The sequence below is a fragment of the Rhinoderma darwinii genome (assembly GCF_050947455.1).
Source record: "Rhinoderma darwinii isolate aRhiDar2 chromosome 5 unlocalized genomic scaffold, aRhiDar2.hap1 SUPER_5_unloc_30, whole genome shotgun sequence".
NCBI classification, from domain to species: Eukaryota; Metazoa; Chordata; class Amphibia; order Anura; family Rhinodermatidae; genus Rhinoderma; species Rhinoderma darwinii.
In genome coordinates, this window is record NW_027461788.1 from 166075 (window position 1) to 193847 (window position 27773).

Sequence of the window (27773 nt, forward strand, 5' to 3'; positions counted from 1 at the left end):
AAAGTTACCTCTCTACATAAATGTGCTCCGAATTGAAGGCTAAAGGACCTTTGATGACATCGTGCCCATGTGACCCCCGCCCACCAATCAGGTCCGTCTATCACGGTGAAGAAGGCCCGCCCACCAGTCAAGTTTTTACACAGAGCTCCAGGCTGGTGAGTGCTTTTCCAAACCCCCATTCCTTCATCACTCACTCCATCTGTTCATCCCTCCATAACTCACTCCCCCCCTTCATCACTGCTGTGTGTGTAACGCTTTATACAGGGGGCTGTGTGTGTGTGTGTCTGTGTGTGCGTGTGTGTGTGACGCTATATACGGGGGGATGTGTGTGTGACGCTATATACAGGGGGATGTGTGTGTGACGCTATATACAGGGGGATGTGTGTGTGACGCTTTATACAGGGGGATGTGTGTGATGCTATATACAGGGGGATGTGTGTGTGATGCTATATACAGGGGGATGTGTGTGTGACGCTATATACAGGGGGATGTGTGTGTGACGCTATATACAGGGGGATGTGTGTGATGCTATATACAGGGGGATGTGTGTGTGACGCTTTATACAGGGGGATGTGTGTGACGCTATATACAGGGGGATGTGTGTGTGACGCTATATACAGGGGGATGTGTGTGTGATGCTATATACAGGGGGATGTGTGTGTGACGCTATATACAGGGGGATGTGTGTATGGCGCTATATACAGGGGGATGTGTGTGTGACGCTATATACAGGGGGATGTGTGTGTAACGCTATATACAGGGGGATGTGTGTATGGCGCTATATACAGGGGGATGTGTGTGTGAAGCTATATACAGGGGGATGTGTGTGACGCTATATACAGGGGCTGTGTGTGATGCTATATACAGGGGGATGTGTGTGAGGTGCTATATACAGGGGGCTGTGTGTGTGACGCTATATACAGGGGGATGTGTGTGTGACGCTATATACAGGGGGATGTGTGTGTGTGACGCTATATACAGGGGGCTGTGTGTGTGTGACGCTATATACAGGGGGCTGTGTGTGTGACGTTATATACAGGGGGTGTGTGTGTGGTGCTATATACAGGGGGATGTGTGTGTGACGCTATATACAGGGGGATGTGTGTGTGACGCTATATACAGGGGGATGTGTGTGAGGTGCTATATACAGGGGGCTGTGTGTGTGATGCTATATACAGGGGGATGTGTGTGACGCTATATACAGGGGGATGTGTGTGTGACGCTATATACAGGGGGATGTGTGTGTGACGCTATATACAGGGGGATGTGTGTGTGACGCTATATACAGGGGGATGTGTGTGTGACGCTATATACAGGGGGATGTGTGTGTGACGCTATATACAGGGGGATGTGTGTGATGCTATATACAGGGGGATGTGTGTGTGATGCTATATACAGGGGGATGTGTGTGTGATGCTATATACAGGGGGATGTGTGTGTGACGCTATATACAGGGGGATGTGTGTGTGTGACGCTATATACAGGGGGATGTGTGTGACGCTATATGCAGGGGGCTGTGTGTGTGATGCTATATACAGGGGGATGTGTGTGATGCTATATACAGGGGGCTGTGTGTGTGATGCTATATACAGGGGGATGTGTGTGTAACGCTTTATACAGGGGGATGTGTGTGATGCTATATACAGGGGGATGTGTGTGATGCTATATACAGGGGGATGTGTGTGTGACGCTATATACAGGGGGATGTGTGTGACGCTATATACAGGGGGATGTGTGTGTGGCGCTATATACAGGGGGATGTGTGTGTGGCGCTATATACAGGGGGATGTGTGTGACACTATATACAGGGGGATGTGTGTGTGACGCTATATACAGGGGGATGTGTGTGTGTGACGCTATATACAGGGGGATGTGTGTGTGACGCTATATACAGGGGGCTGTGTGTGTGACGCTATATACAGGGGGATGTGTGTGATGCTATATACAGGGGGATGTGTGTGATGCTATATACAGGGGGATGTGTGTGTAACGCTATATACAGGGGGATGTGTGTGTGACGCTATATACAGGGGCTGTGTGTGGTGCTATATACAGGGGGATGTGTGTGTGTGAAGCTATATACAGGGGGATGTGTGTTTGGTGCTGTATACAGGAGGATGTGTGTGTGATGCTATATACAGGGGGATGTGTGTGTGACGCTATATACAGGGGGATGTGTGTGTGACGCTATATACAGGGGGATGTGTGTGATGCTATATACAGGGGGATGTGTGTGTGACGCTATATACAGGGGCTGTGTGTGGTGCTATATACAGGGGGATGTGTGTGTGTGAAGCTATATACAGGGGGATGTGTGTTTGGTGCTGTATACAGGGGGATGTGTGTGTGACGCTATATACAGGGGGCTGTGTGTGTGACGCTATATACAGGGGGATGTGTGTGTGACGCTATATACAGGGGGCTGTGTGTGTGGCGCTATATACAGGGGGATGTGTGTGACACTATATACAGGGGGATGTGTGTGACGCTATATACAGGGGGATGTGTGTGACGCTATATACAGGGGGATGTGTGTGTGACGCTATATACAGGGGGATGTGTGTGTGACGCTATATACAGGGGGATGTGTGTGTGACGCTATATACAGGGGGATGTGTGTGTGACGCTATATACAGGGGGATGTGTGTGTGACGCTATATACAGGGGGATGTGTGTGTGACGCTATATACAGGGGGATGTGTGTGTGACGCTATATACAGGGGGATGTGTGTGTGACGCTATATACAGGGGGCTGTGTGTGTGACGCTATATACAGGGGGATGTGTGTGATGCTATATACAGGGGGATGTGTGTGATGCTATATACAGGGGGATGTGTGTGTAACGCTATATACAGGGGGATGTGTGTGTGACGCTATATACAGGGGCTGTGTGTGGTGCTATATACAGGGGGATGTGTGTGTGTGAAGCTATATACAGGGGGATGTGTGTTTGGTGCTGTATACAGGAGGATGTGTGTGTGATGCTATATACAGGGGGATGTGTGTGATGCTATATACAGGGGGATGTGTGTGTGACGCTATATACAGGGGCTGTGTGTGGTGCTATATACAGGGGGATGTGTGTGTGGTGCTATATACAGGGGGATGTGTGTGTGTGAAGCTATATACAGGGGGATGTGTGTTTGGTGCTGTATACAGGGGGATGTGTGTGTGACGCTATATACAGGGGGCTGTGTGTGTGACGCTATATACAGGGGGATGTGTGTGTGACGCTATATACAGGGGGCTGTGTGTGTGGCGCTATATACAGGGGGATGTGTGTGACACTATATACAGGGGGATGTGTGTGACGCTATATACAGGGGGATGTGTGTGACGCTATATACAGGGGGATGTGTGTGTGACGCTATATACAGGGGGATGTGTGTGTGACGCTATATACAGGGGGATGTGTGTGTGACGCTATATACAGGGGGATGTGTGTGTGACGCTATATACAGGGGGATGTGTGTGTGACGCTATATACAGGGGGATGTGTGTGTGACGCTATATACAGGGGGATGTGTGTGTGACGCTATATACAGGGGGATGTGTGTGTGACGCTATATACAGGGGGATGTGTGTGTGACGCTATATACAGGGGGATGTGTGTGTGACGCTATATACAGGGGGATGTGTGTGTGACGCTATATACAGGGGGATGTGTGTGTGACGCTATATACAGGGGGATGTGTGTGTGACGCTATATACAGGGGGATGTGTGTGTGACGCTATATACAGGGGGATGTGTGTGTGACGCTATATACAGGGGGATGTGTGTGTGACGCTATATACAGGGGGATGTGTGTGTGACGCTATATACAGGGGGATGTGTGTGTGACGCTATATACAGGGGGATGTGTGTGTGACGCTATATACAGGGGGATGTGTGTGTGACGCTATATACAGGGGGATGTGTGTGTGACGCTATATACAGGGGGATGTGTGTGTGACGCTATATACAGTGGGATGTGTGTGTGGCGCTATATACAGGGGGATGTGTGTGACGCTATATACAGGGGGATGTGTGTGACGCTATATACAGGGGGATGTGTGTGACGCTATATACAGGGGGATGTATGTGACGCTATATACAGGGGGATGTGTGTGTGACGCTATATACAGGGGGATGTGTGTGTGACGCTATATACAGGGGGCTGTGTGTGTGACGCTATATACAGGGGGATGTGTGTGTGACGCTATATACAGGGGGATGTGTGTGTGACGCTATATACAGGGGGATGTGTGTGTGACGCTATATACAGGGGGATGTGTGTGTGACGCTATATACAGGGGGATGTGTGTCTGACGCTATATACAGGGGGCTGTGTGTGTGACGCTATATACAGGGTGATGTGTGTGTGTGACGCTATATACAGGGGGATGTGTGTGACGCTATATACAGGGGGATGTGTGTGACGCTATATACAGGGGGATGTGTGTGTGTGACGCTATATACAGGGGGATGTGTGTGTGACGCTATATACAGGGGGATGTGTGTGTGACGCTATATACAGGGGGATGTGTCTGACGCTATATACAGGGGGCTGTGTGTGTGGTGCTATATACAGGGGGATGTGTGTGTGTGACGCTATATACAGGGGGATGTGTGTGACGCTATATACAGGGGGATGTGTGTGACGCTATATACAGGGGGATGTGTGTGTGACGCTATATACAGGGGGATGTGTGTGTGACGCTATATACAGGGGGATGTGTGTGTGACGCTATATACAGGGGGATGTGTGTGTGACGCTATATACAGGGGGATGTGTGTGTGACGCTATATACAGGGGGATGTGTGTGTGACGCTATATACAGGGGGATGTGTGTGTGACGCTATATACAGGGGGATGTGTGTGTGACGCTATATACAGGGGGATGTGTGTGTGACGCTATATACAGGGGGATGTGTGTGTGACGCTATATACAGGGGGATGTGTGTGTGACGCAATATACAGGGGGATGTGTGTGACACGCAATATACAGGGGGATGTGTGTGTGACGCTATATACAGGGGGATGTGTGTGTGATGCTATATACAGGGGGATGTGTGTGACGCTATATACAGGGGGCTGTGTGTGTGATGCTATATACAGGGGGATGTGTGTGACGCTATATACAGGGGGATGTGTGTGTGATGCTATATACAGGGGGATGTGTGTGTGATGCTATATACAGGGGGCTGTGTGTGTGTTGCTATATACAGGGGGATGTGTGTGTGACGCTATATACAGGGGGATGTGTGTGTGTGACGCTATATACATTGGGATGTGTGTGTGACGCTATATACAGGGGGATGTGTGTGACGCTATATACAGGGGGATGTGTGTGTGACGCTATATAGAGGGGGATGTGTGTGTGACGCTATATACAGTGGGCTGTGTGTGTGACGCTATATACAGGGGGATGTGTGTGTGACGCTATATACAGGAGTGTGTGTGTGTGTGTGTGTGACACTATACAGGGGGATGTGTGTGTGACGCTATATACAGGGGGATGTGTGTGTGACGCTATATACAGGGGCTGTGTGTGGTGCTATATACAGGGGGATGTGTGTGTGTGACGCTATATACAGGGGGCTGTGTGTGTGACTCTATATACAGGGGGATGTGTGTGTGACGATATATACAGGGGGATGTGTGTGTGACGCTATATACAGGGGGATGTGTGTGTGTGTGACGCTATATACAGGGGGATGTGTGTGTGTGTGACGCTATATACAGGGGGCTGTGTGTGTGACGCTATATACAGGGGGCTGTGTGTGTGTGAAGCTATATACAGGGGGATGTGTGTGTGACGCTATATACAGGGGCTGTGTGTGGTGCTATATACAGGGGGATGTGTGTGTGTGAAGCTATATACAGGGGGATGTGTGTTTGGTGCTGTATACAGGGGGATGTGTGTGTGACGCTATATACAGGGGGCTGTGTGTGTGGCGCTATATACAGGGGGATGTGTGTGACGCTATATACAGGGGGATGTGTGTGACGCTATATACAGGGGGATGTGTGTGACGCTATATACAGGGGGATGTGTGTGACGCTATATACAGGGGGATGTGTGTGACGCTATATACAGGGGGATGTGTGTGTGACGCTATATACAGGGGGATGTGTGTTTGACGCTATATACAGGGGGATGTGTGTTTGACGCTATATACAGGGGGATGTGTGTGACGCTATATACAGGGGGATGTGTGTGTGACGCTATATACAGGGGGCTGTGTGTGTGACGCTATATACAGGGGGATGTGTGTGTGACGCTATATACAGGGGGATGTGTGTGTGACGCTATATACAGGGGGATGTGTGCGTGACGCTATATACAGGGGGATGTGTGCGTGACGCTATATACAGGGGGATGTGTGCGTGACGCTATATACAGGGGGATGTGTGTGTGACGCTATATACAGGGGGATGTGTGTGTGACGCTATATACAGGGGGCTGTGTGTGTGATGCTATATACAGGGGGATGTGTGTGTGACGCTATATACAGGGGGATGTGTGTGTGACGCTATATACAGGGGGATGTGTGTGTGACGCTATATACAGGGGGATGTGTGTGTGACGCTATATACAGGGGGATGTGTGTGTGACGCTATATACAGGGGGATGTGTGTGTGACGCTATATACAGGGGGATGTGTGTGTGACGCTATATACAGGGGGATGTGTGTGTGACGCTATATACAGGGGGATGTGTGTGTGACGCTATATACAGGGGGATGTGTGTGTGACGCTATATACAGGGGGATGTGTGTGTGACGCTATATACAGGGGGATGTGTGTGTGACGCTATATACAGGGGGATGTGTGTGTGACGCTATATACAGGGGGATGTGTGTGTGACGCTATATACAGGGGGATGTGTGTGTGACGCAATATACAGGGGGATGTGTGTGTGACGCAATATACAGGGGGATGTGTGTGACACGCAATATACAGGGGGATGTGTGTGTGTGACGCAATATACAGGGGGATGTGTGTGACACTATATACAGGGAGATGTGTGTGTGTGTGTGTGACGCTTTATACAGGGGGCTGTGTGTGTGACGCAATATACAGGGGGATGTGTGTGTGACGCAATATACAGGGGGATGTGTGTGACACTATATACAGGGAGATGTGTGTGTGTGTGTGTGTGACGCTTTATACAGGGGGCTGTGTGTGTGACGCTATATACAGGGGGATGTGTGTGTGTGTGACGCTATATACAGGGGGATGTGTGTTTGGTGCTATATACAGGGGGATGTGTGTGTGTGTGTGTGTGTGTGTGATGCTATATACAGGGGGATGTGTGTGTGATTCTATATACAGGGGGATGTGTGTGTGACGCTATATACAGGGGGATGTGTGTGTGTGTGACGCTATATACAGGGGGATGTGTGTGTGTGACGCTATATACAGGGGGATGTGTGTGTGTGACGCCATATACAGGGGGATGTGTGTGTGTGACGCTATATACAGGGGGATGTGTGTGTGACGCTATATACAGGGGCGTTTGTGCACGTGGTGCTTTACTATACAGTGTTTGACACAATTATATTCCGGGGTGCAGTGTATGGTGCGATTATATTTAAAGGCACAGTGTATGGCACTATGATCATTTTGTTTTCGTTTATATGTGTAGAAATGTTGGAAAAGTGAGCAACAGAAGACATCTAAGTGACAAATTCTGCAGAAATGGGTCATGGCCGGGAGAAGTCGTAATGAAGTCTGGACCGGATGGAGAAGAAAAGAGGAATAAAGTTACCAGAATCTGAGAAGTCGTCACCTGTGAGTCACTAGATTTATAGAGAATCTGTCACCTCTCCTGACATGTTTATTATAGGAAATCCTTGTGTTTCACTAAAAGTCTTTGTTCAGTCCAGGACTGACAGACAAATGCGTGTTACCATTCCCCTTGTTAGGAGGATGTGTCCCTGCACAGTGCGATACTGTCAGCGATGGTTGGAGACTGTCAGTATGTAGGGACACAGCCAGACAAGGGGAATCGTAACACCCATCTGTTAATGCTTGCACAAAAAGGTAGTGTTACGGCTCGGCGGGGGAGAAGGGGGGCCCAAGTTTGGGTAACAGCCCAGGGCTATAGTCTACTTAATCCGCCACTGTCCCTGACGTGTACCATTCCGGATAGGGAAGGAATCTGAAAAGGTGCCATTCACTTTTGCTGTGGGAATCGTGTATAGTGAAAAAATTGCATCTATGAATTGTTGTGGGAAACCAAATTTATTGAGAGCAGCTTTTAGGAATGTCCAATCAATGCGTTCAAAAGCTTTTTCTGCATCCGTACCAAGTAGTATCAGAGGTGTCTTATGTTGTTTCACAAAATACATGGCATGAATGGTTCTTGTAGTATTAAACTTTCCCTCCCTCCCTGGGACAAATCCCACTTGTTCTGCTCCTACAAATTTGGGGAGAAAATAATTAATGCGTGTTTGATAACATTTTTGCCCACCATTTTACATCTGAATTTAATAGGGAAATAGGCCTGTAACTGCTACACCTTCCCAGATCCTTCCCCTCCTTAGGAATTATCGTGATGTTGGCTGCTAATGTTTGGGCAGTGAAATGTGAACCTTACAAAATGTCATTGCAGACGGAAAGAAAGTATGGTAACAGGGTTTGTTTCCATTTTTTATAATAAATAATAGGGAGCCCGTCAGGACCAGGGCTCCTCCCGTTCGGTATGGACATCAACAATTTTTCTAGTTCCTCTAAAGTAAACGGGGCCACCAAAGAATATTGTTCCTCTTCTGTCAAGGAAGGAGCATCAATGGAATTTAAGGCTGGGTTCACACGTGGCGGAATTTCACTTGAATTCCGCTGCGGACACTCCGCAGCGTTAATCCGCAGCGGAGCCGTTTCTGCATTGACTTCCACTTCTATTTAGAAGTGTTCGTTTAGACGATGCGTAAAATTCCGCTGCGGAGCATAGGCTGCGGAGCGGAATTTGGTGTCCGCAGCATGCTCTGTCTGTTGCGGAGCAGTGGCGGACTGTTTGCGGACACATGGCGGAATTTCTCCATTGACTTCAATGGAGATTCTAAATTCCGCAATGAAGTCCGCAGCTGTCATGCACATGTTATGTGTGCTGCGGATGCGTCTTGCTTTTTTAACATGACATTTCTTCATTCTGGCTGGACCTATGTATTTCTAGGTCTACAGCCAGACTGAGGAAGTCAATGGGGCTCCCGTAATTACGGGAGCGTTGCTAGGAGACGTCTGTAAATAGTCACTGTCCAGGGTGCTGAAAGAGTTAAGCGATCGGCAGTAACTGTTTCAGCACCCTGGACAGTGACTACCGATCCCAATATACATCAACCTGTAAAAAAATAGAAGTTCATACTTACCGAGAACTCCCTGCTTCTGTCTCCAGTCCGGCTTCCCAGGATGACGTTTCAGTCTAAGTGACGGCTGCAGCCAATCACAGGCTGCAGCGGTCACATGGACTGCCGCGTCCTCCAGGGAGGTCGGGCTGGATGCCGAAAGAGGGACGCGTCCCCAAGACAACGGCCGGTAAGTATGAAATTCGTTTACTTTCACTAGGGAAAGTGCTGTCCCTTCTCTCTATCCTGCACTGATAGGGAGAAGGGAAGCACTTTTCCCGCAGTCCGCAGCAGCTAGTCCGCATCAATTTACTGCACATTTTGGGCAGATCCGCAGCCGTAATCCGCAACCCGGATTAGGTGCGGCATTGATGCGGACAGTTGCGGAGGAAATCCGCCACGTGGGGGCATGCCCTAAATATTTTCGTATGGCTTCAACATGCGAAACCTGAGTAGACTGAGCAGGCTCTTTTTTAAGGTTGTACAACTCTGAATAGAATGTCCGCAATTCTTGAGCTATTTGATCAGTCTCAGTTGTTTTCCGATCCAATTGACCTTTTATAGAGGAAATAAATGTTTTCCCTCTTTGTTATTTAATAAGATTGGACATCATCTTGTTCCCTTTATCCCCGTGTGCATATGCTTTATATTTAAGTAATTGAAGGGATTTAGCGGAACGTACATTCAGGATGTTTTTGAGTTTCTGGCTGAGATTTTGTAGTTCTATCTGAACGGAGTCCAACTGCGATCTTTTATGTACGTTTTCTAGGGAAGATATTTGGCCTAACACAGCATTTATAAGTTGCGACCTCTGTTTCTTTGCCCTAGACCCCAAGGCAATAAGATCCCCCCTTACAAAGGCTTTGTGTGTCTCCCAAAGGATAGGTTGCGAAATAAGAGGGTCGTCATTAAATGTAAAAAACTCCTTCAATTTACCCTCTAACTTGTGTACATCTTTAGATTTTTCGAGTAGGGTATCGTTAAGTCTCCAGTTCCATCCTCTAACAGGTAGCTCTTTTAAGATGAACTTAACAGAGACCAGAGCATGGTCCGAAATTGTAATGTTCCCTATCGAAGAGGAACAAACCTGGGGCAGGTACTTCTTAGACATAAATAAGTAATCTAAGCGTTGATACGAATCATGTGTATTGGAATAGAAGGAACAATCCCTCATGGACGGGTGATGAAGTCTCCACACATCTATCAACTGCATTTTAGTTAACAGAACTTTAAGGCGTCTAAGGGTCTTATGTGCAATATGAGATGCTTTGGAAGAGGAGTCCAAACCCGGATCCAATGCCAAGTTGAAATTGCCTCCTACCACCACCAAGCCCTCAAAGAAAGGTTAAAGAAGCTGTAATACCTTTACCAACCACTGCGCCTGTCCCACGTTCGGTGCATAAAGATTCACTAGTGTAACTTTCATATTTGAAATAGTACCTTTGCGAAATATATATCTACCAAGTGGGTCAATTTGTGAGGCTTCAAGAACAAAAGGTATAGTATTCCGTATTGCTATAGAAACGCCTCTTTACGCTGCATGATATGTGCAGGGGAACCACTTATCATAAGGCTTGGTATGTAGCGAGGGGATCCTACTAGTTTTAAACTGTGTCTCCTGTAAGAAGACCAAGTCAGCATTCTCTCTTCTCATCATATTGAACACTTGACTTTGTTTTTGCGGAATATTCAGCCCTTTGACATTAAATGTTAAGACTTTACATGAAGCCATCAATCGATCCTACAGTGAGACAGACGCAGTGCTGCCCAAGGACAATCACAGTACAAACATAAAAACACAATCTATATACACGGATATTTGTAAGCACATCACCTAGGCCATTTGAGCTGTATAGAAATGAACTTACAAGGGTTACAATACCGAGATCCAAACACAATCTGAGATCCACATATCGGCAGGTAAACCCTAAGGCCCGAAATTATGTTTCCTTACTAGAAACAGAATAGAGCAAGGGAGGGGGGGGGGGGGAGCACAGCGCCATTAAGAAAGGAGTCAACCCTCAGAAACGGTATCATCTAAATTAACAGATAAGGCAGCAATAAGGAGAATCTCCAATATCATTGCCAGAGTGAACATAAGCCATCAAAGGATAGTACACAGAAGCAACATCGTATGCACATTCTCAGGTCACAAGGAGAAAAGGCAAAAAATAAACTTTTAAGAAAAAAGGGGTGAGTGGAGGAAGCAACATAAAAAGAATACAAGAGGATTTGCATATAGACCAAGTAACAGCAAACAATAATCACTCACACATTCCTCCAAACCCACAGCAAGCTGCAGAAAATAAGAAAAAGTCCTATCATTCAGGGCAGGCACTTCAAGTACCCAAGTTGGTCGCTTGGTAGTTCTTGTATCTCGGAGACTTCAATCTAGGAGCCATCCTCCACTCCTGCTGTGAAGGTAATAGCGGGAAATCTTGATCCATTTGCGCAGGCAGCCAGGACGGTACCTCCATAGGTGTTATACCTGTCTTTTCCCAAAATTTTGGGACGTCATCTGGAGACCAAATGGTAATTTGACGTCCATCTTTTACAGTTGCCAAACCAAACGGGAACAACCATCTCACCGGCAGCTTCTTACCCCGGAGGGTGTCCGTTATGGGCTTCAAAATTCTTCGTTTTGCAAGGGTACTTGGAGCTAGGTCATGAAAAAATAATATTTTTGTACCTTCATATTGAAAGTCCACTTGTTCTCTTGCAGCTTTCAATAAGCATGAGGTGTCCACGAAACTCAATAATCCGCAAATGACCTCTCTCGGTGGTTCATGAAAGGCAAGTTTCGGTCTGAGTGCCCTGTGCACTCTCTCTATCACCATTTTGTCAGCTCCCTCTTGGCCCACCAGATCAGCAAAAATTTGAAAAGTCACCTGTTGCAAAGTGTCTCCTGTAGTCAGTTCGGAAAGACCCCGAATTCTGATGTTCCGTCTACGACTGCGGTTCTTCTGGTCTTCTCTCATCAGGTATTATTGATGTTGGTCTGGTGTGCAGCAAGCATACCTCCCAACCGTCCCGGCGGTCTGAGCAATGTCCCGCCCTGCCCCGGATCTCCCCTGGTGCCAGCCACGCCCCTCTGCAACTAGTGGCGGACCATCATTAGGGCGGTTCGGGCGGCCACCCGGGGCCCAAGGCTCCCAGGGGGCCCATGGCTGCCCGAACCGCACATGACTGCACGGACCCCGTAATGCCCGGTGGCGTCGCTAGGCGAGGTGAGTTTCTGCCCGACTCCCAGCTATTAGCAGCCGTGGTCTGTGCTGCGATCTCTCACTGTGCTGCTTTAGAAGCTTCCCCTCCAACCCCCCTTCTCTGCTTTACACACCTCTCCTCCTGCACCTGCTGCTGCAGTTACTAGTCGGGACGTGACGGAGGGGAGACTGTCTACGGCACTGTGTCGGGCCATCAAAGCTGCTGAACGCCCTCACAAATATCCTGCATAAAAGGTTAGTGCATGTGTGTTTACAATGTGTACTTTATATGTGTATATTGTGCATATTCGTGTGTCTGTGATGTGTGTATATAGTGTATGTATATATAGTGTGTGTGTGTGTGTATGTATATTTAGTGTGTGTATGTATATATGTATATATAGTGTATGCATCTATATATAGTGTGTGTGTGTGTGTGTGTGTGTGTATGTATGTATGTATATATAGTGTGTATGTATATAGTGTATGTGTATATATATATATATATAGTGTACGTACAGTGTGTATGTATATATATATATATATATATTGTATGTATATATCAATATATAGTGTGTGTGTATATATTGTGACAACTTGGGGACCACTTAGCTCATGGGATCGCCATCTCCCGGGTGAGATGGTTGGCACACATAGAAAGTTCACTCCAAAAAGGTTTAAACCAGCCGCAGCTAGCTTTATTGTGTTCACAACAGCAGACAGTGGTACAACAGTAAACATACAAAATAAACCCTAGGCCGTCCAGCCTCCAACTAACACATTCAGTGTCCCTCACTACGTGACACTGAGCCTTGTGCCCAGCACCTCAAAACCTTCAGTTTTACCTCACACAGTGGTGACTCTCACAGGCTGGCATGCCTGTCTTCCCCAGACTGAGAGCCCTGTGTGGACTGCACACACCTGATATAAAGAGCCGTCTCAGGTGGAGCCTAACTAGGCTCATCAGACAGCCCAAGCACCAGCAGAGAAAAGCTGTACAAGTAAGCCCAGCGTAATGTAGGCGCAGCCGTAATGAAGGAAGCGCATGACTAGGTGTTTGGGAGTTTTAGGCTACATGTATAAGGATTGGAGGGTTGTGTGAAAGGGGCATGGGGCAAAAATGTATCTATATGTGGTGGGTGGAGAGTAAAGTATATAAGTCCATGCGGGGAAGAGGCAGCCCTCTTTCCCGCTGGACAACAGGAGAAAAATTTGTCCTGTTATTACATTTAAAAAAAAATATATATATATATTCAAATTTTTTCACTTACCTGATGGAGACGACGATGGCCAGGATCCGGGATGCAGCGATGCAGCACGGCGTGGGATGGCTGGATGCGCTGTTTGCCGGGGCTCTTCCTCCGGTTCCAGCGGCTGGAGAGGAGAGTGAGGGACGCAGCAGCGGGCATTCCAGGCTCAGGAGAGGCCTTCATCAGCAGAAACACCTCGGTCTGGTCGGCGCCGAGGGAGACCCTCCAGGGACCCTCCTCCTCCTGCTGGTCCGGAGCTGCACCCTGGCGACGGGCCGCGGAGGTCTGGGAGGAATCCCATCAGGCGGGCAAGACCGGAGGTGACAGGAGGGGAGGGGCCGCGGCGGCCATCTTCCTCCCTCCTGTCTGCAACGACCAGACCGGAAGTGCACGCTAAACCGGAAGTGCACGCTGGACCGGAAGTGGCAGCTTTCTCCGGCGCCGATGTTCCTGGTGCCGGAGGAGCTCTTCAGAAGGACGTCCGGACATCAGATCCGATCCGGAGGAAGAGGCGGGCGGCCTCCAGATGGGGAGCGAGATCGCCTCCTGCTGGAGCAGGGAGGCGTGTGGCGGCGGCAGCGACCGGAAGGACCCGGGCAGCTTCGGTGAGCGACGCCGGGCCCCATCCGGACGAGGGGGGCAGCGGCCTGCGAGACAAGCGACGAGCAGAAGATTTATTTTTGACAGCCCTGCAGAAGGACTGGATCGGCAGGGCTGTCAGTCTGAATATGTCGCGCCACCAGCGGGTGGCAGGATCGTGGACGAATATGTCACGCCACCAGCGGGTGGCAGGACCGTGGACGGGCCGCGTTCCGCTGGGCCTAGAGCTTCACCGACCAGAAGTGCGCGGAGCTACGGGGAGCGTGGGGTGCAGGAGCACCACTCCCCAGGATCGTCACGACCGATGTCGGGCTCATCAGGAGTGGTGGATGCGTCCGCTGGGAGGTCACCTCAGGGACGGCCGGGTGAGTCTACCACGGATGTGGTGCCGGGGATGTGTGGGGGGGATGTTGTCAATGTCTCAAATGCATTTGATGTTTAGAGGGATGCAGGAATATTTTATGAGAATTTTGCCAGGCGTAGATCAGTCGCCAGCGAGGGTATGGGGCGCTGCTAGTGAGGCGTCTGCTAGTGCGGCGGGGAGTGCGGTTGCTAGCGAGGCGATTTCTAGTACAGCTGCGGCAGGGATTGTGGGTGTTAGTGAAGTGGCGCCGGTTGCGGGTGCCGTAGTGGCGGTGGAAAAAGCGGTTGACGCGGCGGCTAGTACATCTAAGAAAGTGGTGGAGGATGTGCGTTTGGCTGACGCGGCAAAAGGTGAGGTTTATGTGTGCTTTGAGGGCCCGCTGGGGGCACATTTGAAGGTAGAGATTAGGGAAAAGATCTGGAAAGATGAATATGTTGATTTTTTCTTTGCTGCCGTTAGAGAAGTTTAATTTGGACCGGTGGAAACCGGATGAAAGTAAGAAGGAGGAGGAGGAGCGGCGGCGGTATCGCTTGATTCCTCTGACTTTTGCGAATTGGCTGCAGGCCTTCGCTATTTTGGCTAGTGTGGTGGGAGAGAAGGCGCCGGAGAACTGTTCGGCGCTATTCTGTTATATGGATTCGGTAGGGGAGGCGTATCGTGTATACGGTGGTAATGCATGGTTGCGGTATGACGAACAGTTTCGTCAGCGGAAGTCGGTGCGCCCGTCGTTGCGATGGGACCACAAAGATATCAGTTTGTGGATGCGTCTGATGTCTGCGCCAAAACAGGGGCAGCAGCCCTTTCGGGAGGAAAGTAGCGGAGTTGTTGTGGTTAGGTTTTTCAGAAGGTTTTCGGATTCCGTGTAGGTCGGTTGGACGTGATGGGGTAGTCCGTAATTTGTCGTCTGCTTTGGCGCGGCCTGATCTGGTTACGGATAAGCTGCTGAAGGAGGTGGCTTTGGGCCGCATGGCGGGGCCGTTTTCCTTCCCGCCTGTTCAGAGTTTGCGGGTTTCCCCGTTAGGTTTGGTTCCAAAAAAGGAGGTGAATAAATTCTGCCTTATTCATCACTTGTCTTATCCGGAAGGCGAGTCGGTGAATGACGGCATTGATCCGGCATTGTGCGCGGTCAGTTACACTTCCTTTGATGCGGCGGTTGTTTGGGTTCGGAAATACGGGAAGGGCTCTCTGTTAGCGAAAACTGACATTGAGGCCGCTTTTCGTTTATTGCCGGTGCATCCGGATAGTTTTTGTTTGCTGGGATGTTATTGGCAGGAGGAATATTTTGTAGATTGTTGCCTCCCGATGGGCTGCTCCATTTCATGCGCTTATTTTGAGATGTTTAGCACGTTTTTGGAGTGGGTGGTCCGTCGGGAGGCGCAGGTGCAATCTGCCCTGCATTATCTGGATGATTTCCTGTTTATCGGTCCGCCGGGTACCTATGTGTGTGCAGGATTGCTACATACTATGGAGAGAGTGGCAAAGGATTTTGGGGTACCTCTGGCACCTGAAAAAACCGAGGGACCCACGACGGTCATTAAGTTTTTGGGAATCATGATTGATTCAGATAATATGGAGTGTCGCTTGCCTGATGATAAGTTGCTGGAGATGAGAGAGTTGGTGGCGAGTGCGCTGCGCAGGAAGAAGATCCAGTTGCGGGACTTGCAATCCTTGTTGGGGCATTTGAATTTTGCTTGTAGGATTATGCCCATGGGGCGGGTGTTTTGCAGGCGATTGGCAAGTGCGACCGCAGGGGTGCATTCCCCCCATCATTTCATTAGGTTGTCGGCGGAGTTGAAAGCTGATTTGTTGGTGTGGGGGGAGTTTTTGCAGAGCTACAATGGGCGGTCGGTGCTCATGTATCAGCCGGTGTCTAGTGTGGACTTGGAGCTGTATACTGATTCATCAGGTGCTTGCGGATTTGGGGCTTATTTCCAGGGGCAGTGGTGTGCAGGAGTTTGGCCAGATGCTTGGCATGAATGTGGTTTTGTCTGTAACTTGGCTCTGCTGGAACTGTTCCCGATTGTGGTGGCTGCGGAGTTGTGGGGGGATTGTCTGCGGGACCGGAGAGTGTGTTTCGTATGTGACAATCTGGGTGTGGTTCAGGCTGTTAATGCTCAGACAGCTAATTCTCCGCCGGTCGTGCGACTATTGCGACATTTAGTTTTGAGAGGTTTGATGTTGAATGCGCATTTTGTGGCAGTGCATATTCCTGGGGTGCTTAATTCAGTGGCTGATTCCCTTTCTCGTCAACAGTGGGACAGGTTTCGTCTGCTGGCGCCGGGGGCGGAGTCTCATGGCCTGCCTTGTCCAGAGCATCTGTGGAAGGTGGTGTGACAATGGCGATGTCGCTCGTTAGTGCGGTCACGTGGCAGAGGTACAGTGCAGTATGGCAGGTATGGGAGGCTTTGTTGGAAAATGCGCAGGCAGGTATTGCAGATCGGCCGGCGTGTTTGTTGTATTATATAGGAAAGGCGTACAGTGAGGGGGCGTCTGCAGCAACGGTTGCTCGAAGTTTGTCGGCCTTGGCTTTTTGGTTTAAGAAGAAAGGTGAGGAGGACGTGACTAAGTCCTTTCTGGTCCGGCAGGCAATGAAGGGTTTCAGGAGGGGTTCCGCAGTTAGGGGCCACAGGAAGCCGGTGTCATTTAAGCTGTTGGTAGCGATTTGTAATTTGTTGAGGGATGTTTGTGTTTCGGCATTTGAAGCGCGGCTATTTACACTGGCCTTTTCTTTGGCGTTCTTTGGGGCGTTCCGGATATCGGAGTTGGTGTCGGCCAGTAAGAGTGTGGCAGGGGGTTTATTGTACGCGGATGTGGATTTGGATGGCTCCTGCCTTTCTTGTTTGCTTCGTAGATCTAAGACAGATCAGGAGGGGAGAGGTTTTGTGGTGCATTTGTATGAGTTACCAGGGTCGCAGGTGTGCCCGGTCCACTGTTTTCGGGAGTTTGTTGCAGTGAGGCCTGAGGGGCCGGAGTCCTTGTTGGTTCATGCAGACGGATTGTCTTTGTCAAAATTCCAGTTTTCACAGGTGTTCAAAAAATGCATCCTGTTGTCTGGCAGAGGTGGAGCAGGTTTTAGCTCTCACTCTTTTAGAATTGACGCAGCTACGGAGGCAGCTAGGTGGGGTTTATCCCCGACAATGGTTAAGAAGATCGGTAGGTGGGAGTCAGACCGATATAGGTTGTATGTGCGGCCTCACTTGCTTTGAGGCGGTGGTGATAAGATGTGCTCTAGGTGGATATGGTTTTGTTACATTGCTGTTTGTGTTGTTTTAGGTGCAGGCCCCTGCTTGATTTGGATTATTGGGCACTCCTACGTGCACTGGGGAGGTGTGCGTGCAGATGTTCGTCCGGCCGGACGGCAGTTGGGCCTGGATCACTCAGAGGTTCAAGTCAGATGGTTGGGTCTGCGGGGCATGCTGTGGTGTAGGTTGCTACCAGAGGTCCATTTCTATGCAGGTTTGGACAGGGCGCCGGATATTTTGGTGGTGCACCTTGGTGGCAACGATTTGGGCATTCGGTCGTCCAGGGATTTGGTGAGGGATGTTAAGATCGATCTGTTGCGGTTATGGTCGTCTTTTCCAGGAGTGGTGATCGTATGGTCGGATATTGTGGCTCGCAAGGTGTGGCGGCAGGCACGTTCCGTCCATAGTTTGAATAAAGCGCGAGCAAAGGTGAACAAGGTGGTTGGCAGGTTTGTGGCACGCAATGGCGGTGTTGTGGTGCGGCATAAGGAGTTGGAGGGCAGAGAGGTAGGTTTCCTCAGGGCGGATGGTGTTCATTTAAACGAGGTGGGTCCTGATATGTGGACCCTGGACATCAAGGAGGGCATGGAGAAAGCCCTGCAGTTGTGGAGGGACAATCATGTGTAAGGGGTCACACATGATTGTCGTGGCGGTAGGAGGAGGGGTCTTTGGAGGCACGTAATGGTAAGAAGGAGAAGCAACAATGGAGATTGTTGGAAGAGAACTCGGGGCGTTTAACCCTGGATAGTATTGGAGGGGCTGGGGAGTGGTTACCCAGCTGATATGGCATATATTCCTGGTGGGCAGGGTCCCCAGGAAGGGAGAGAGAGGTCTTGGACATGGTTGGTGCCCTCGGGTCAGGTGCAGAACGGCTGTAGAGTAAGAGGTCCAGACCTAATAAGGAAACGATGGAGTTTTTTATTTAATGATTGAAGTGCCTTCAAGGATCCTTTATCTGGAGTTGGGAAATAGAGCAGGATGTTTATTATGGAGTGTTATGATGTGTTTTATGGTTATGCTCTTTTATCAGAAAAAGGTGTGTATCTAATAAATGGCTGCTGTGGCCTTTACACCAAAATTCATGTGTGGTCTCTTATTGGGGTTTGGGGGGTGTAAGGCCGTAGATAGCGAAAGTCATCAAACATACCTTAAGTCATGCTACCTGGTTGCTTAAAACCTGAGTTTCTGCACCGTCCAGTAGCTGCACTGCTACAATATATAGTGTGTGCATATATATATATATATATATATATGTATGTATATATAGTGTGTGTGTGTGTGTGTATGTATGTATATATAGTGTGTGTATGTATATATAGTGTATGTATGTATGTATATATAGTGTGTGTATGTATATATATATATGGTGTGTGTATGTATATATAGTGTATGCATGTACATATATAGTGTGTGTGTGTGTGTGTGTGTGTGTGTGTGTATAGTGTGTGTATGTATATATAGTGTGTGTGTATATATAGTGTATGTGTGTGTGTATATGTGTGTGTGTGTGTATATATGTGTGTGTGTGTGTGTATATATATATATATATATATATATACATACAGTGGAGGAAATAAGTATTTGATCCCTTGCTGATTTTGTACGTTTGCCCGCTGTCAAAGTCATGAACAGTCTAGAATTTTTAGGCTAGGTTAATTTTACCAGTGAGAGATAGATTATATTAAGGCTGGGTTCACACGACCTATTTTCAGACGTAAACGAGGCGTATTATGCCTCGTTTTACGTCTGAAAATAGGGCTGCAATACGTCGGCAAACATCTGCCCATTCATTTGAATGGGTTTGCCGACGTATTGTGCAGACGACCTGTAATTTACGTGTCGTCGTTTGACAGCTGTCAAACGACGACGCGTAAATTGACTGCCTCGGCAAGGAAGTGCAGGGCACTTCTTTGCAACGTAATTTGAGCTGTTCTTCATTGAAGTCAATGAAGCACAGCTCAAGATTTACGAGCGTCATAGACGCCTCATAAATTACGAGGAGCTGCTTTTACGGCTGAAACGAGGCAGCTGTTTTGTCCTGGAAACAGTCTGTCATTTCAGCCGTAAAAGCCTCTCATCGTGTGCACATACCCTAAAAAAAAAAAAAAAACACATTGTCAAAATTATATATATTTATTTGCATTGTGCACAGAGAAATAAGTATTTGATCCCTTTGGCAAACAAGACTTAATACTTGGTGGCAAAACCCTTGTTGCCAAGCACAGCAGTCAGACATTTTTAGTAGTTGATGATGAGGTTTTCACACATGTTAGATGGAATTTTGGCCCACTCCTCTTTGCAGATCATCTGTAAATCATTAAGATTTTGAGGCTGTCGCTTGGCAACTCGGATCTTCAGCTCCCTCCATAAGTTTTCGATGGGATTAAGGTCTGGAGACTGGCTAGGCCACTCCATGACCTTAATGTGCTTCTTTTTGAGCCACACCTTTGTTGCCTTGGCTGTATGTTTTGGGTAATTGTCGTGCTGGAAGACCCAGCCACGAGCCATTTTTAATGTCCTGGTGGAGGGAAGGAGGTTGTCACTCAAGATTTGACGGTACATGGCTCCATCCATTCTCCCATTGATGCGGTGAAGTAGTCCTGTGCCCTTAGCAGAGAAACACCCCCAAAACATAATGTTTCCACCTCCATGCTTGACAGTGGGGATGGTGTTCTTTGGGTCATTAACAGCATTTCTCTTCCTCCAAACACGGCGAGTTGAGTTAATGCCAAAGAGCTCCATTTTAGTCTGATCTGACCACAGCACCTTCTCCCAATCACTCTTAGAATCATCCAGAAGTTCATTTGAAAACTTCAGACGGGCCTGTACATGTGCCTTCTTGAGCAGGGGGACCTTGCGGGCACTGTAGGATTTTAATCCGTTACGGCATAATGTGTTACCAATGGTTTTCTTGGTGACACTGGTCCCAGCTGCCTTGAGATCATTAACAAGTTCCCCCCGTGTAGTTTTCGGCTAAGCTCTCACCTTCCACAGGATAAAGGATACCCCACGAGGTGAGATTTTTCATGGAGCCCCAGATCGATGTCGATTGACAGTCATTTTGTATGTCTTCCATTTTCTTACTATTGCACCAACAGTTGTCTCCTTCTCACCCAGCGTCTTACTTATGGTTTTGTAGCCCATTCCAGCCTTGTGCAGGTCTATGATCTTGTCCCTGACATCCTTAGAAAGCTCTTTGGTCTTGCCCATGTTGTAGAGGTTAGAGTCAGACTGATTAATTGAGTCTGTGGACAGGAGTCTTTTATACAGGTGACCATGTAAGAGCTGTCTATAATGCAGGCACCAAGTTGATTTGGAGCGTGTAACTGGTCTGGAGGAGGCTGAACTCTTAATGGTTGGTAGGGCATCAAATACTTATTTCTCTGTGCACAATGCAAATAAATATATAGAATTTTGACAATGTGATTTTCTTTTTTTTTTTTATATAATCTATCTCTCACTGGTAAAATTAACCTAGCCTAAAAATTCTAGACTGTTCATGACTTTGACAGTGGGCAAACTTACAAAATCAGCAAGGGATCAAATACTTATTTCCTCCACTGTATATATATTAGTGTGTGTGTGTGTGTGTGTGTGTATATATATATATATATATATATATATATATATATATAGTTTATGTATGTGTGTGCATATAGTGTATGTATGTGTGTGTGTGTGTGTATATAGTGTATGTGTGTATATATAGTGTATATATAATGTGTGTGTGTGTGTGTGTATATATATTATGTATGTATATAGTGTATGTATGTGTATACATATAGTGCATGTATATGTGTATATATAGTGTATGTATGTATATACACTACCGTTCAAAAGTTTGTGGTCACCCAGACAATTTTGTGTTTTCCATGAAAACTCACACTTATATTTATCAAATGAGTTATAAAATGACTAGAAAATATAGTCAAGACATTTACAAGGTTAGAAATAATGATTTTTATTTGAAATAATAATTTTCTCCTTCAGACTTTGCTTTGGTCTTGGAATGCTCCATTTGCAGCAATTACAGCATTGCAGACCTTTGGCATTCTAGCTGTTAATTTGCTGAGGTAATCGGGAAAAATTTCACCCCATGCTTCCAGAAGGCCCTCCCACAAGTTGGATTGGCTTGATGGGCACTTCTTGCGTACCATACGGTCAAGCTGCTCCCACAACAGCTCTATGGGGTTGAGATCTGGTGACTGCGCTGGCCACTCCATTACAGATAGAATACCAGCTGCCGGCTTCTTCCCTAAATAGTTCTTGCATCATTTGGAGGTGTGCTTTGGGTCATTGTCCTGTTGTAGGATGAAATTGGCTCCAATCAAGCGCTGTCCACAGGGTATGGCATGGCGTTGCAAAATGGAGTGATAGCCTTCCTTATTCAAAATCCCTTTTACTTTGTACAAATCTCCCACTTTACCAGCACCAAAGCAACCCCAGACCATCCCATTACCTCCACCATGCTTGACAGATGGCGTCAGGCACTCTTCCAGCATCTTTTCAGTTGTTCTGCGTCTCACAAATGTTCTTCTGTGTGATCCAAACACCTCAAACTTCGATTTGTCTGTCCATAACACTTTTTTCCAATCTTCCTCTGTCCAATGTCTGTGTGCTTTTGCCCATATTAATCTTTTCATTTTATTAGCCAGTCTCAGATATGGCTTTTTCTTTGCCACTCTGCCCTGAAGGCCAGCATCCCGGAGTCGCCTCTTCACTGTAGACGTTGACACTGGCGTTTTGCGGGTACTATTTAATGAAGCTGCCAGTTGAGGACCTGTGAGGCGTCTATTTCTCAAACTAGAGACTCTAATGTACTTGTCTTGTTGCCATATGTGCAGCTGTATAGGGGCTCTATAGGACATACTGTATGTCACATTGGGTTCGTGGACCCACTGGGCCATACTGCTTAAGCGGTTGGCCAACAGGGTGCAGTTCACAGTTCGTATAAGGTACCTGTGGGCAGCTTAGACAGTAGCAAGGCAGGCTCGGCTGGGACTAGGCAGCGGGTAGACGTCAGGCGTGGAGTAGTAGGACAGGCGTAGGTACAGCATGGCAACAGCACGGCACTAGAACAGGATAGCACGGGATGCAGGAACAGGGAACACTGGTACAGGAAAACACTGGGAGACCATTTGCAAGACAAACTAGGATACGACAAACAACGCTCAGGCATAGAAGCAAGGGGCTGGGCGTCTCTTATAGTCCAGAGCACTCATGGGCTGATTAAAATATTAAAGTCTGGTGTGCATGCTGCCCCTTTAAGAGCGCACCCTACGGGACCTGGCCGAGGTGAGTGGAAGTGAGAGGAGGAGACTGGGGCCATCGCTTGCCGACACATGGCTGCGGCCGTCAGGGGAAGAGTGAACCTGACGGACCACAGCCACAGACATGACAGTGTACCTTTTAGGCAGCTGCACAATGGACCAGTAAACAGAGGGCCTGACCAGTGTTTCCCACTGCCTACTTTATGGCATAATTATTGTTGTATTACAATCCACAAAATAAATTGGCGCACCATCCAAGAACTTCAGAGCCTTAACTTGAAGCTCCTGGTACATAAAGAAAAACCTCTATCAGGGCCCTGACCCTCCCATGTGCCATTCTGGTGTCTATGTATGGGCCAGAGAGCCCTTTAGGGAACCAGGTTCCTTGGTGCCACTGCTACCTCCGCATCCCACTATAGCTGCGCCCCTGAAGATCTTTCTAGAAAGAGGCTTTATGTCCATCACCTCACTCTCAACAAACTAGCTGTTACATAAAAACCTTGCTGTCTCTGTCCGCCCCTGATTGTTATTAGTGGGCACAATCTCCTATGTGCCCACTCACCCCTCCCCCCACCTCTGCTGCCTGGGAAATCTGTTGTCAATCAAGCACACAGTAATATAGAGGGAAGGGCTGAAGTCTCCTCCTATAACCTTTTTTAATACTTCTGTTTTTTTTATTGTAATATAAGATTCATTCACTTGTATAAGGTCAATAATACTTTAATAACCGTTTCCTTATTTGTTGCAGAATCTGGAGTCCTATAATTTTGGGCCACCCTATGACGACTTATGGACCAAGCTCTTTGTTTTCCTTGGATATTGGACGGCTGTCTTTCTTCTTGCCGCCATCCTCTCAGTTACATCATGGAGTGGTTTCAAGGAGCCGATGAATTCCCTGATATGGAGGGAATAGATGAGATCACGGATCCACTTTAAAACACGTTATGGATTATGGCACAGGAGATAACGGGCAGCGGTAATATAACGGATTACATCCTGGAAATCTAACATTTTTTAATAGATTGATATTATGGGATTGCCTATTGCCAACACTGTGTCAAGGATTTACAACATCTTTGTATTAACATGCGGCGCACAGTGGACCCAGGTGAAGACTTTATTTTCAGTAGTTTGCCGACAACCATCATAGAAATGGTAATACTATTTTATTTGTAGATCTCATTTCCTGTTCTCTGTTATTTATCAATGTGGGGGAGGGGAGTTTATTTTTTAATTGTCTTCATCATTTCGTACTATCAACGTTTTATCTTCACAGCAAATAGGAGAGAGATGAGATTTAAAATTTTTGGGAATTTCCCTGACTGTTTCCATTGCCGCAGAAAAAAAGTTATTTTTAAAAATTGGTTATTTTGTTTAAAAAAACCATTTTTGAGTTCTGGTTTCATTGAGTGGGATCCTCTATTTTGAATCCTCATTTTTTAGCTAGAGTGGAGAACAACTACAAAGAGTATTTTCACCCTGGAGGACCGGACATGTCCTTGCATTATATTGGTGGCCCATTGATTTCAATGGGCACTGTGTAATGCCATAAATTACTTCTCCGGTGGTGGTGATGCAGGGGGATTAAACACCTTCAGGTTACCTTACAGACCATGACTGATCGCTCAAAATCCCAGCAGCCGGCCTCTCTGTGATAAGCTCATCACTGTAATGACGGGGTGGGGAGACAGACAGGTGAGCCCTAATCTACCCGCCACTCAGTCCCTGCCTACTTGCAATGGCCCATCCTAGGCGACGGCGTACAACTGGGCGAGCAAGAGAGTAGTCAGTCAAGCCAGGGTCAATATGAAGCAGAGGACAAATAGTTCAAGCAGCAGCAGCAGAGCCAGGAAACAAACAGAATAACAGGCAAAGGAGAAGCAGGAAATGAAGGTATAAATAGACGGAGAGCGGGAGCTAGCTCCGTCTGGCCAGGCTGTGATAGGCTCTCCCACTCCTCAGCCTCCCAGCCTGAGTGGTAGAAGAAGGAGTCACTCTATCAGATTAAGGAGCAGGTGCAGACTGACTAACCACGGGCGTCAACACAGAAGCTGTGTCTGGCAGATCCTTTACAATCACCTAGGGACACTTCTAACGAAAAAAGAAATGTCAGAAGCAAATTGGTAAAAGAAAAAACAGTAAATGTTTACAATTTTCGGACCGCTGTCTATGAACATAGATAAAATCATTACATTATTCTGTGATATTATCTTAGGACATCATTGCTGTTGCGTGCGCCAAAAAGAGTGATGGACCATATAGACCTTTAGAGATATTACTAGTTCTGGATTATAGATGAGCGAATCAGGGGCGTAAGTAGGAAAGACTGGGCCCCATAGAAAACTTTTGACTGGGCCCCACCTCCCCTCCCCTGGGTGCCACACACAGCACCCCTTGTAGATAGTGCCCCCCTGTAGATAATGCCATACAGTCCCTCCTGTAGATAATGCCATACAGCCCCCCTGTAGATAGTGCCCCCCTGTAGATAATGCCATACAGCCCCCGCTGTAGATAATGCCATACAGCCCCCCTGTAGATAGTGCCATACAGCCCCCCTGTAGATAGTGCCATACAGCCCCCGCTGTAGATAGTGCCATACAGCCCCCGCTGTAGATAGTGCCATACAGCCCCCCTGTAGATTATGCCATACAGCCCCCTGTAGATGGCACTATAGAGCCCCCCTGTAGATGGCACCATAGAGCCCCCCTGTAGATAGTGCCATACAGCCCCCCTGTGATTATGCCATACAGCCCCCTGTATATAGTGCCATACAGCCCCCCTGTATATAGTGCCATACAGCCCCCTTTATATATTGCCATACAGCCCCCCTTTATATATTGCCATACAGCCCCCCTGTAGATAGTGCCATACAGCCCCCCTGTAGATTGTGCCATGCAGCCCCTCCAGTAGATTCTGCCTTACAGCCCTTAACATCCCCCTTGTAGACAGTGCCCCCAAACAAATAAAATAAAAAAATTGTACTCACCTAAGGCCCATTCCCGCGATAAACGGAGCTGCTCCACAACCCTGACAGGGTCCTTGTGTAGGCCGGCGTGATCCAGTGATGTCATCACGCCAGCTTGCGCAGGGATCCTGTCCCTGCGCCTAATAGGCTGCAGGCCGTACTTCATGTAGCCTAGTAAATGGCAGAGCAGGGAGATACCTCCCTGCTCTGCTATAGTGTTCAATAGTATCTGCTTCCTAAGGACGCAGATACTATTGAATGTGGTGTCGCTACCATTGATGCAGCCGGGCATGGGAGGGCCGTTACGGCGGGCAGCACGGGCACACTCATGCTGCGGTGGTGGTAGTTATGCCACTGGGGCGAATGGATTATACATGAATTTAATGCGGTCCGAATTTGCCAAAACTTTCAGATTGACCAAAATCTGAAACTTTTGAGGTTCACAGTGCACAAATCGCATCAAAATGACGCTTCGCCGCCGAGTGCCGGACACTATTTTACAACCTAGAATAAGGATCACATGACTTAGGCTTCCCCATAATGACTTGCAGACAGCCTTCCCAAAATGCACTGCGGTTATCCCTCCATCTAGCACAGCCAATTATATAAAATGCCAAACCAGAAAATACTACAGGTTTGGAAACCGTCCTAGAAGACATCAAAGAGTGAAACACGAGTTTTCAGGGCAATCGGGGCACTTGCAATTCGCAGCAAAATTTATTTAGACGGAATCAAACGGCCTGTTTGATTGAAGCGGACCTGAAACTAATTTTGGGAAATTTCTGTGTGATCGTCTGATATCAACTTCAACCTCAATCCTCAATATCCTTTAATTCTACTATACATAGTTATACTATATTCACACCACGCTTTTTATATATATATATATATGCCAGGAAATGCCACCGACGTATATGTCAAACGTGTCCATAGCCTATCACGGGTTCAATGTATGCCTTTCGTCATATATTCGGGGACTACGTATATGTTGTCATTCCTTTTTGTACTGTGGTGGAATACGTAGTTGATCATGTTTTTGATACAAAGGGATACTGAAAAATTTATTTTTCTACAATGGGGGTCAGTGGGTGACATATGTAACTGCATGCTATAGGGATCTATATTACACATTCTGCCACTTATTTATTCACCATAAATCAGAATCAAGGCTTTAGTTTTCCAAATTATCATAAAATCTTTAATTTTCATTGTTTTGTTCAGAATGACTTATATTTTCGTTTTCTCCAACAGATATTATCATCGATACCGGCCTATCAGGCTTTTACAGAGTTTGCATTATTTCTGGTACCAAAACTCAAGTTCGGTCCTGTGCGCTCAGAAAGATTAGGGAGAAGTTTTCTTATCCAGCTGGAACCGCTGTCATCACGTTACATCTAGTTTCATTAATAAATCATCATTCCGCCCAAATATTTCGCATTCGTTTGATACATAGTTCATAAGGTTGAAAAAAGATACAAGTTGATCAAGTCCAATCTATAATCCTACCGTGTTGATCCAGAGGAAGACAAAAAACCTCATGAGGTTGA

At 47.4% G+C, this 27773-nt stretch overlaps 1 long non-coding RNA gene across 1 annotated transcript; it reads left to right on the forward strand.

Annotated features, from left to right (window-relative positions):
• On the forward strand, window positions 1-27670 carry LOC142689496 (uncharacterized). The gene is made up of 4 exons (XR_012858364.1): window positions 1-155; window positions 7634-7779; window positions 24010-24416; window positions 27478-27670. It is a non-coding gene; the product is annotated as an uncharacterized LOC142689496 (long non-coding RNA).
• The last annotated feature ends 103 nt before the right edge of the window (window positions 27671-27773 follow it).